General features: G+C 40.8%; 1 long non-coding RNA gene across 1 annotated transcript; it reads right to left on the bottom strand.

Annotated features, from left to right (window-relative positions):
• Positions 1-5,517: 5,517 nt before the first annotated feature.
• LOC140697440 (uncharacterized) lies at positions 5,518-7,115 on the bottom strand. Its single transcript, XR_012074539.1, has 2 exons — positions 6,965-7,115; positions 5,518-5,752 (listed from the first exon to the last, which is right to left on the bottom strand). It is a non-coding gene; the product is annotated as an uncharacterized lncRNA (long non-coding RNA).
• Positions 7,116-8,199: the final 1,084 nt, after the last annotated feature.

Genomic DNA, 8,199 nt, shown 5'->3' with positions numbered 1-8,199 from the left:
TCATTGCAGATGTCATGAATTAAGGTTGGGTCACATTGGAGAAGGGTGGACCTCTAATCTAATCTAACCACTCTAATCTGACCAAAGTTCTTATAAAAGAATATCATGTAAAGAAACACAAATGTGCACAGGGAGAACACCCTGTGCAAAATCTGAACATAAAGACAAAAATTGGGATGATGTGTCTATAAGCTAAGAAACAGAAAAGGTTTCCTGAAGCCCCCCAGAAGCTAGGGCAGAGGTATGGAACAGATTTTTCGGCACAACCCTGAGACTAAACCAACCTTGCAGAAACCTTATTCTCAGACTTCTGGCCCCCAGAACTGCGAGGCAATACATTTCTATTGTTTAAACCACCCAGCTTGTGGTACTTTGTAACAGCAGCCCTAGCAAACTAACATGTTTAAATAGGCAGACACTACTTTCCTCCTGTGAAGTTAAGAACCCCATTATTGTGTCTGGGTTTTCCCCCCACTGCCTTGAGGCCCTACAGAATATGGGCAGTAATACCCTTTAATGACTTGTCTTCTACCTTTGTGACCCAGAAAGGGCTCTGGACTGACCACTGCTGGAAAGACTGTTGATTTTATGGTCCTAGGAAGTCTTCTCTTGGGTGGGACACAGAGGCGGGGATGAGGGATAAAGGTGGGGTTTGGTCTGGCTAATACTTCCCAGAATTCTAGATGATGTGTGTTCTTGAGGCTGCAGTGGAAACTGTCCTGTAACCAACACTCTCACCGACCTTTGACCCTGCTGAGGAGGCTGAACTTGGTCAGCAGAACTTGAGCTCTTAATTTAAGGTTAACCTGAGTGAAGGTCTCATCAAAAGGGGGCCAGCTGGTGTGTGCCAAAAGGTGGCGCTCCACCACAGGTGCACATTTTCCCCATGTCCTTATCCAGAAGAGATCTGTCAGGGTTTTCGATTATTTGTATGTTCTTGAAGTACTTTTTAAATTAATTTATTTGATAGCCAAGTATTTGAAGATCCGAAGTAAGTGATGTAGACATGCTAGAACCTTTCCCAAAAGTAGGGGACAAAGTATGTTGTGCTTTCATTCAGGATGAAGTCACTGTAGGAAGTCTAGTCTCAATGGCTAATTGTGTCAAAATGCTAGGAAGTAAACCTATACTTGGCATTAAATGGACTGTTTAAGAGACTGGAGCCACGTGGTCTGAGCACCTTTACCAGGTGGTCTGATGGGGTGAAAGCAATAGTGCCCCAAGACGGGCAGGAGACAGGCTCTCAAGGCACATTCGACTGCTCCCTAGGTCCGTGGCACAGTTTGCTTTGGATGATATTTTTTCTTGGGGAAAAATGGTCACAGTAAATGGCCTTCGTAAACTTCATAGAGGTTATATATACAGAGAAGAGAACACGCCCCCCCAACCCAGCCCCTCTGGGAGAGCTCTGGACAGATGGGAAAGCGTTCTTCAAGCTGCTCATCCTCTGCTTATTGACTCATGCCCAAGAACTTGATTTGGTGCAAAGTGAAGACAAATTGACAATCAGTGCTTCTGTTTGGACTTTGTATGGCTACAGGGTAGACACCAGGGAAGGGCTTGACTATTTTGTAAAACATCTGCACTGTGGGCACAGTTATAATTAGCATATAATTTAAAGTTTTCCCCCTACATCAAAATTTCTCTAGTCGTGGTTCTTTAATAAAGTCAATTATAAGAGCACAGTCTTACATTGGTGATACTATCTTTGCCTCTAAAATTCAGAACATTGAGAAATACAGCACTAGAAAGAGATTAACTATAAGTTCTATTACCAAAAAGCTGACCTGCAGAAAGGGGCTGCCCAGAAGAGCACAGTAAAACTGTAATAGGAAAGAACAAATCTGACTCCATATTGGATCAATTTCTTTTATTTTAAAGTTTGTATTCTATTGCTTTTGAAATATACAGGACAGCCCATTCTGAAGGCTTCGGCCTTTAAAGGCATAACACTTTTACATTCTTACAGAGATAAAGCGTTGCAGAATAGGGAATAACATTTGTCTTGGTGGTGGTTTACAGTAATGTCATGATCTGACCTACGTGGACAGCTGCAAGAACAAAAGATTTGGATACCAAGAAGTTTGCAACAACCAACAACACCCCCTCCCCTTTTAGCACAAGGAAAGCCTGAATTTTGGTTCTGCTAAGATGGTTCTTTGAGGATACTGGTCTACCATGTTCTTGGTCTGCTGGCTTTCCAAATAAAGTCACTATTCCCTGCCCCAACAATATATCAACTTATTGGCCTCTCCTGCATTGATCAGTATGTGTATGGACATAGTAACAAAACCACAGAATCATGAGAAATAATAACATATATTAAGCCTCCAAGTATGGGGTAATCTGTTGCACAGCAAAAAGTAACTGAGTCATTTGGGAAGGTGGTGTGGTGGGGAAATTGGAAGCCGGCTCTTGAGCTGTATACGTTTGTTTTGAAGAGAAATGGGCCTGGACTGGACCCTGTTCTAATTTTGTTTTGAAATATCCTCTTTAGCAGGCAGGATGATGTGAAGACACTCTGGTGTCAAGGTTGGCTTGGGTGAGTCTTGGGCCCAGTGAGTGGTGAGGATCCTGGGTATTTCCAGCCTCCCCTGTCATTCCTGGCAAGACTGGTGATAACTGTCTTTCTTACAGGGGGATCCATTGTTCTTTGGTTGTTCACTTTTAACTCTCCTCGTCATGTATGGTCACAGATAAGGTTTGAAGTACAACCCAGAACTTCAGTTTTCTGAGTCAAGCTCTGTCACTTTCAATACCCAGAGGCATATGACCGGGAATCTGGACTCTTACTGGTTTAGTATGTAGTCAATGAGGCTACTGCTGTTTTATGTTGGTGTGAGACGCATACTGAGTCTAATACTAATTCTAACATTTTAGAAAACATACCACGTGGACCACTACAACCCATCAGTAAGGATCATTGTCCCTAGTTCACAGGAGAGGCCAGTGAACTTAAACAAATGGCTCTATTTTCCACAGTTCTACATTACTTTTCATTCAGAAGCTCATTCAGAGGCACTTTTAAATATTAATTCTATAACTTGGAGATTGGATTGCTGAAAGTGCATCAGGTTTGGGGTTAAAATATTCAAGGGAGGGTTTTGTTGTCTTACTGGACAACAGCTTGGTTTTAAGAAGCCAAAGTGACAGTTCTCTCCCAACTGTAACATCATTGAAATGACAAATATGTATGTGACATGTATAGATATATGAAATATATGTCTATATTATTATACAACCACGTGCTCAAGGGGAAGTCCACAGGCTGGCCTTTCCTGCACAATCACTTCTCCCAGGATTAACTCTCCCACCTGAGGAGCACTTTAATCTCCACCCACCACTGCCACTCCCCCAACACCCCCACATTCCCCAGGAAACAAATCCCATCCCCACCCTACCTGCTTTTGTGATTTATCAGGCTAGACTATTGCACAGAGACAACCACCTTATGATCTTGTGAAAATGAAGATTCTGATTCCAAATCTAAGCGTTAACAAGCTCCCAGGTGACATTAGTGTTCCTGGTTTCCCGACCACACTTTGAATAGCAAGGGTATAGACCAGCACTTTCTAATATGAGTTCCTAACTTTTAAACTTAATGGCAGCAACAACCACAGCACATGTATATAAACGGAAAAAGTTATTCCTAAACCCTTACTCAAAGTACACTGCTACAGCTTTGAGGACGTTTTATGTTCCTATCAGTAATTACCCTCTAGAGAGAGAAATGGGAATACTCCCCTCTGCTCTACAATTTATTTCCTGAATTGGCATGGATTTCAGTAGGCTCCTCCTGGAATCTTTTAGATTGGAGAATGCAAATTTCATCTTGTACTTTAATTGCCAATGAGTTTCAATACCTGCAGAACTTGCTCAGAAGTAAATCATACTTGCTTTGTTTACTGAGTAAAAATCCAAATCATCAGATTCTGTTTGTTCGTTCAGTCTGGGCTTCACGAGAGAGACAGCACCTATCCCGGGGAGTAGGGCACCTGCGAAACTGGTGGACAGATGTACCTTTCAGGTTCCGGTACATCTGATTAATTAGGAAAGAGAAGAAGAGGCAGGGAGGTGGGCGGGGACTGTTTCTCCTCAGGTAACCTCTTTAGAAGCTGGGGTATCAAGGTTAGGCAGAGAGGTGTTCATTTAAGTCCTAACCTTCCTGTATTCTCTATTGAAGTGGGAGCAGCAACAAGGAGCTGCATCCTGCCTCTGAGTTTACTTTCCTAACAGTCAGGGACAGCAGACAGAGCTATGGGTCACAGAATTTGTAGGCAAACCAAGCTAGATAGGAATTTTGGCTCTGATGAATGACTTTCAGCAAGCTACTCACCACCAAGCATGTACCATGAGGATAAAGGTGTCTTCTGCCTAAGAATGTCGAGAGGGCCCTACAAGAAGATGCATGTAAAAGACCCAGCGATGCAGGGCACAGGGTTGCTGCTGTTTGTATTAGTATTAATGATACCAAGTATTAATGAAAGGGAGTATTCATACAATCAAGCCCTGCTGGGGTCTCAGCAGTCTCAGCAGTCGGCAGCCACCTAGCCCAGTCTCAGGGTCTGTCAATTACCTTCCTTTTCCCACTTTGTCATGTAACTTGGGTGGGAAGTGGTCTACTAGGTGTTGAGACCCGAGGGAGGGCAGGTTAGACCTGGGGGTGAGGAGGGGAGGACACAGTCACAGTGACTTGTCTGGAAGATGAGCGCTGTGTCATGCAGGTCTCAGTAAGTACAAATACAAAACAAAGCTGAGTATAGAGCAGGTCCCTCAGTGCAGGAGAGGCTTGTGCTTGCACTGGGGGCAGCAGGGCAGGGGTGGGCAGGCAGGATGCCTCCATGGTGAGCACCTAGCTATTTGAAGGAGAGGCAGCTTGCTTCAGCTCCAGGACAGCAACTTTTATACTCCATCACTTCCCTCCTGCTTTCAAGCCTTTGCCCAGGGTTATGAGGACTGAGGAGTGGGTAAGAATCACACTTGGCCCCAAATCATACCTCTTCCCATTTTTTTCAATTAGCTGACTTTGAAGACATTGTCTCTCTGAGCTTCATTCCGTTTCACTGGCTGTAAAACGGGCATCCTTTACCTACCCTTCAATACAGCTCATGACTAGAACTGTCAGATTAGCAAGTAAAAATACAGGACATTCAGTTCAGTCTGAATGTCAGATAAATGATAAATTGCTTTTAATATTCATTTACTTTCCAAGACACTCAGTAAAATTTGATAATTTTGTAATATAATTTGCCCCAAATATTGCATGAGACATACTTATACTAAAAAAATTTTTTTGTTGTTTATCTGAAATTCAAATTTAACTGGATGTCTTGTATTTTATCTGGCAGCTCTATTCATGACAATGAAATGTATCAGAATGTTTAGTTTGAAGGTATTGAAATGACTCTGTACTCCCAAACAGCTATATACATACTTATTTCAGGTCCTCAAGGACAGTGAAAGAGAAAGACAAAGGAAGAAGGAAAGGAGACAGACTGGAAAAGTTACTTTAGGAGGTAATACTTGACTTGGCTTTGAAGCACAGTTTATTGGTCTTAGAAAGTGGCATAGAGCATAACGCATAGTGGTGGCAATAAATAAAGGCAGCTAGGACCACTATAAAGCCTGAAAGTTATCCTGGGGTCACTGGGGAACCACGCATCTTTCTTTCCAGGGAAGTGACGTGATGATTTGATCAGGTTTGGGTTTTAGACAGATAGTTCTGGCCACAGTGTGGAGGACGGGATGGAGGCTGTGGGGCAGAAGACAAAAAGGAAGGAATTTGAACAGGTGAAGAACTTGGACCAAGTTCATGGCCAAGTTTTTTTTTTTTTTTTTCCCTGAGACTCTCCCTGGCAGGGTGTCCTCATTCAGTGGGGCATGGGGGAATGGGAGCAGACAAAGACACTTGGTGGGGTCAGATTTTAGGGGGCTGTTGAACATCTCTGGGATCATGTACCCTGCTTTTGCTCTCAGCACTTCAGAAGTGGCATTTGGATTTTGGCCTTTTTGTATCTTGTTCATAATTTGCCCCAACTTCCCCATGCATGCAGCTATTTTTAATCCCTTATAGTTGCTTTGTATTCTGTTGCTGGAGGAGACATTTGTCCAGGTGCAAGCACCAAATTAAAGGGTCCCAGATCCCAGCCTACCTCAGTATCAAGTTGCTTTTTTGTCTCTGCAAACTCTCCGCCTTACGTCTAACAAAGTTACAAACACTTTGGGAGGCAGGGACATAATATGCTGAAGTTGTAGATTATTGGTTCTTTAGTGGCTTTGGCATTTTATTGACACTTTCGTGGTTTAAAAAGGTGGGGTGACCATACAGAAACAAACTATGGTCACCAAAGGGGAAAGGGATTGAGGAGGGATAAATTAGGAGTTTGGGATTAACAGAAACATATTATTATATATAAAATATATAAACAACAAAGACCAACAGGGAACTACATTTAATTTCTTATAATAAGCTATAATGGAAAATAATCTGAAAAAACAGATACATATATATTTATGTATAACTGAATCACTTTGCTGTACACCTGAAAGTAACATTGTAAATTGACTACATTTCAATAAAAAATAAAATTAACTTTTTAAGAAAGTTGAGTGGTACTGTTTGGAAATTAAAAGAATGGAACCCTACTGGAAATTAACTATACCTCAACCAACTTCTTGGTTTTCAGGAGAAGAGATGGGATTAGGACACTTATGGACACTAAGTAATTATTTTTCCTCAGGCTTTCTTTCTTTACTACTTTTTTCCTGAATATAAAAGAACCACTTGCCCTTAATAGAAAGTCTGAACTTTTTAAAAAGTAAAGCAAACACAGAAACAAACAAAACCTTCCTAAGCTTATCATCCAATATTAACCTCCTCTAACATGTTTCCATTATTTCCATTCCATAAATTACTTGCCTTTTTCCTCCTTTATGTAAGGAGAATCCTAATATAGATACATACCTGTCTTTTATCATTTAGTATTTTATAGTAATCTAGCAGAATTTTCTTAAAGGCCTGTTTGGATAAGTTGGATCTATTTTTCTAGGTTAATTCTAGAGTTCATTCTTGGTTTCTTCTAGAATCTGAAACTGGTGGAGGAGCTGCTCTTAAATCTTCCAACAAATGCCTTATAGACTACCTCCAAATGCCTTACCCTCTAAAATAGAATGTATGGAATAATCTCATTGTAATGAGACATCTATCCCACTCATGTGATTCTCATCCTGGAGCCTACAAACATTGATTGCGGCTGACAGTGATATTTGTGCTGTTCCAACACATTTCTTAATTCTGCAAAATTCTAAGATTTTGGAATAAAATTTATAGAATTATATGAGAAAAATGTGTGCCAAGAAAGTTACCCTTTCTTTTGGGGAGTAGCAGAAATGTTAAACAATACAAAATCGGGCTGTTACAGCCATTGGATTCATTTTCGCAAATTAAAATCTACTTAAGATATGAAGTTAAAGTGAATTTACTATTTAGCATTCTAGAAAAATAAGAAATTTATAATTTCTATAGGTATGTCCAAGGAAGTACTGACAAGTTCCTTTATTTCTACAGGGAAACAAGAACTGAGAGAAAAATGTGGAATCTTGTATAGTTTTTAAATGAGAATTTTTTCAAGATGAGATATTTTTATAATGATATGGTGAAAGACAGTTAAGGAATTTCTTAGGCTAATTAAGACTCACCATTGCTGAGAGGCCCCAGGGCTTTCCTAAGGATCCTAGCCCAGCTCCCACCAAAGTGGTTACTGGCCAGGACAAAACCTTCTGAACTCTTCCAGACCTGGCACAGTTGTTCAACCTATCTTCAGTGGACTTCCCTGTACTGATAAGGAATCATTTACTTAAAAGGTTTTGGAAGGTGAAGGGCCAACTGCATCGAAGAACTTTTGGAATTTGCTGCAGAGCCGTATTACACGGCATATGCAGAGTACAAGATATTAGACAAAAAAAAAAAAGTCACATAATGACTTACTCACCTAAAAAGATACTGAGTCAGTTCTGCTTCCTGGTAGAGAATCCAAACAACAATTCAGTTGAAGGAACAAAGAATGATATACTTAACATACTACATAATTTTTCTAGGATTATTTTAATCCACAAGACTGAGATGATGAATTCTGGCCCAGACTCCCTCCTTAATTAAGATGAGACTTTCAAAAATTAAACTTTCTATTTTGAGATATC

Source organism: Vicugna pacos, chromosome 7 (genome assembly GCF_048564905.1).
Source record: "Vicugna pacos chromosome 7, VicPac4, whole genome shotgun sequence".
NCBI classification, from domain to species: domain Eukaryota; kingdom Metazoa; phylum Chordata; class Mammalia; order Artiodactyla; family Camelidae; genus Vicugna; species Vicugna pacos.
This window is presented reverse-complemented; position numbering and strand designations above follow the sequence as displayed.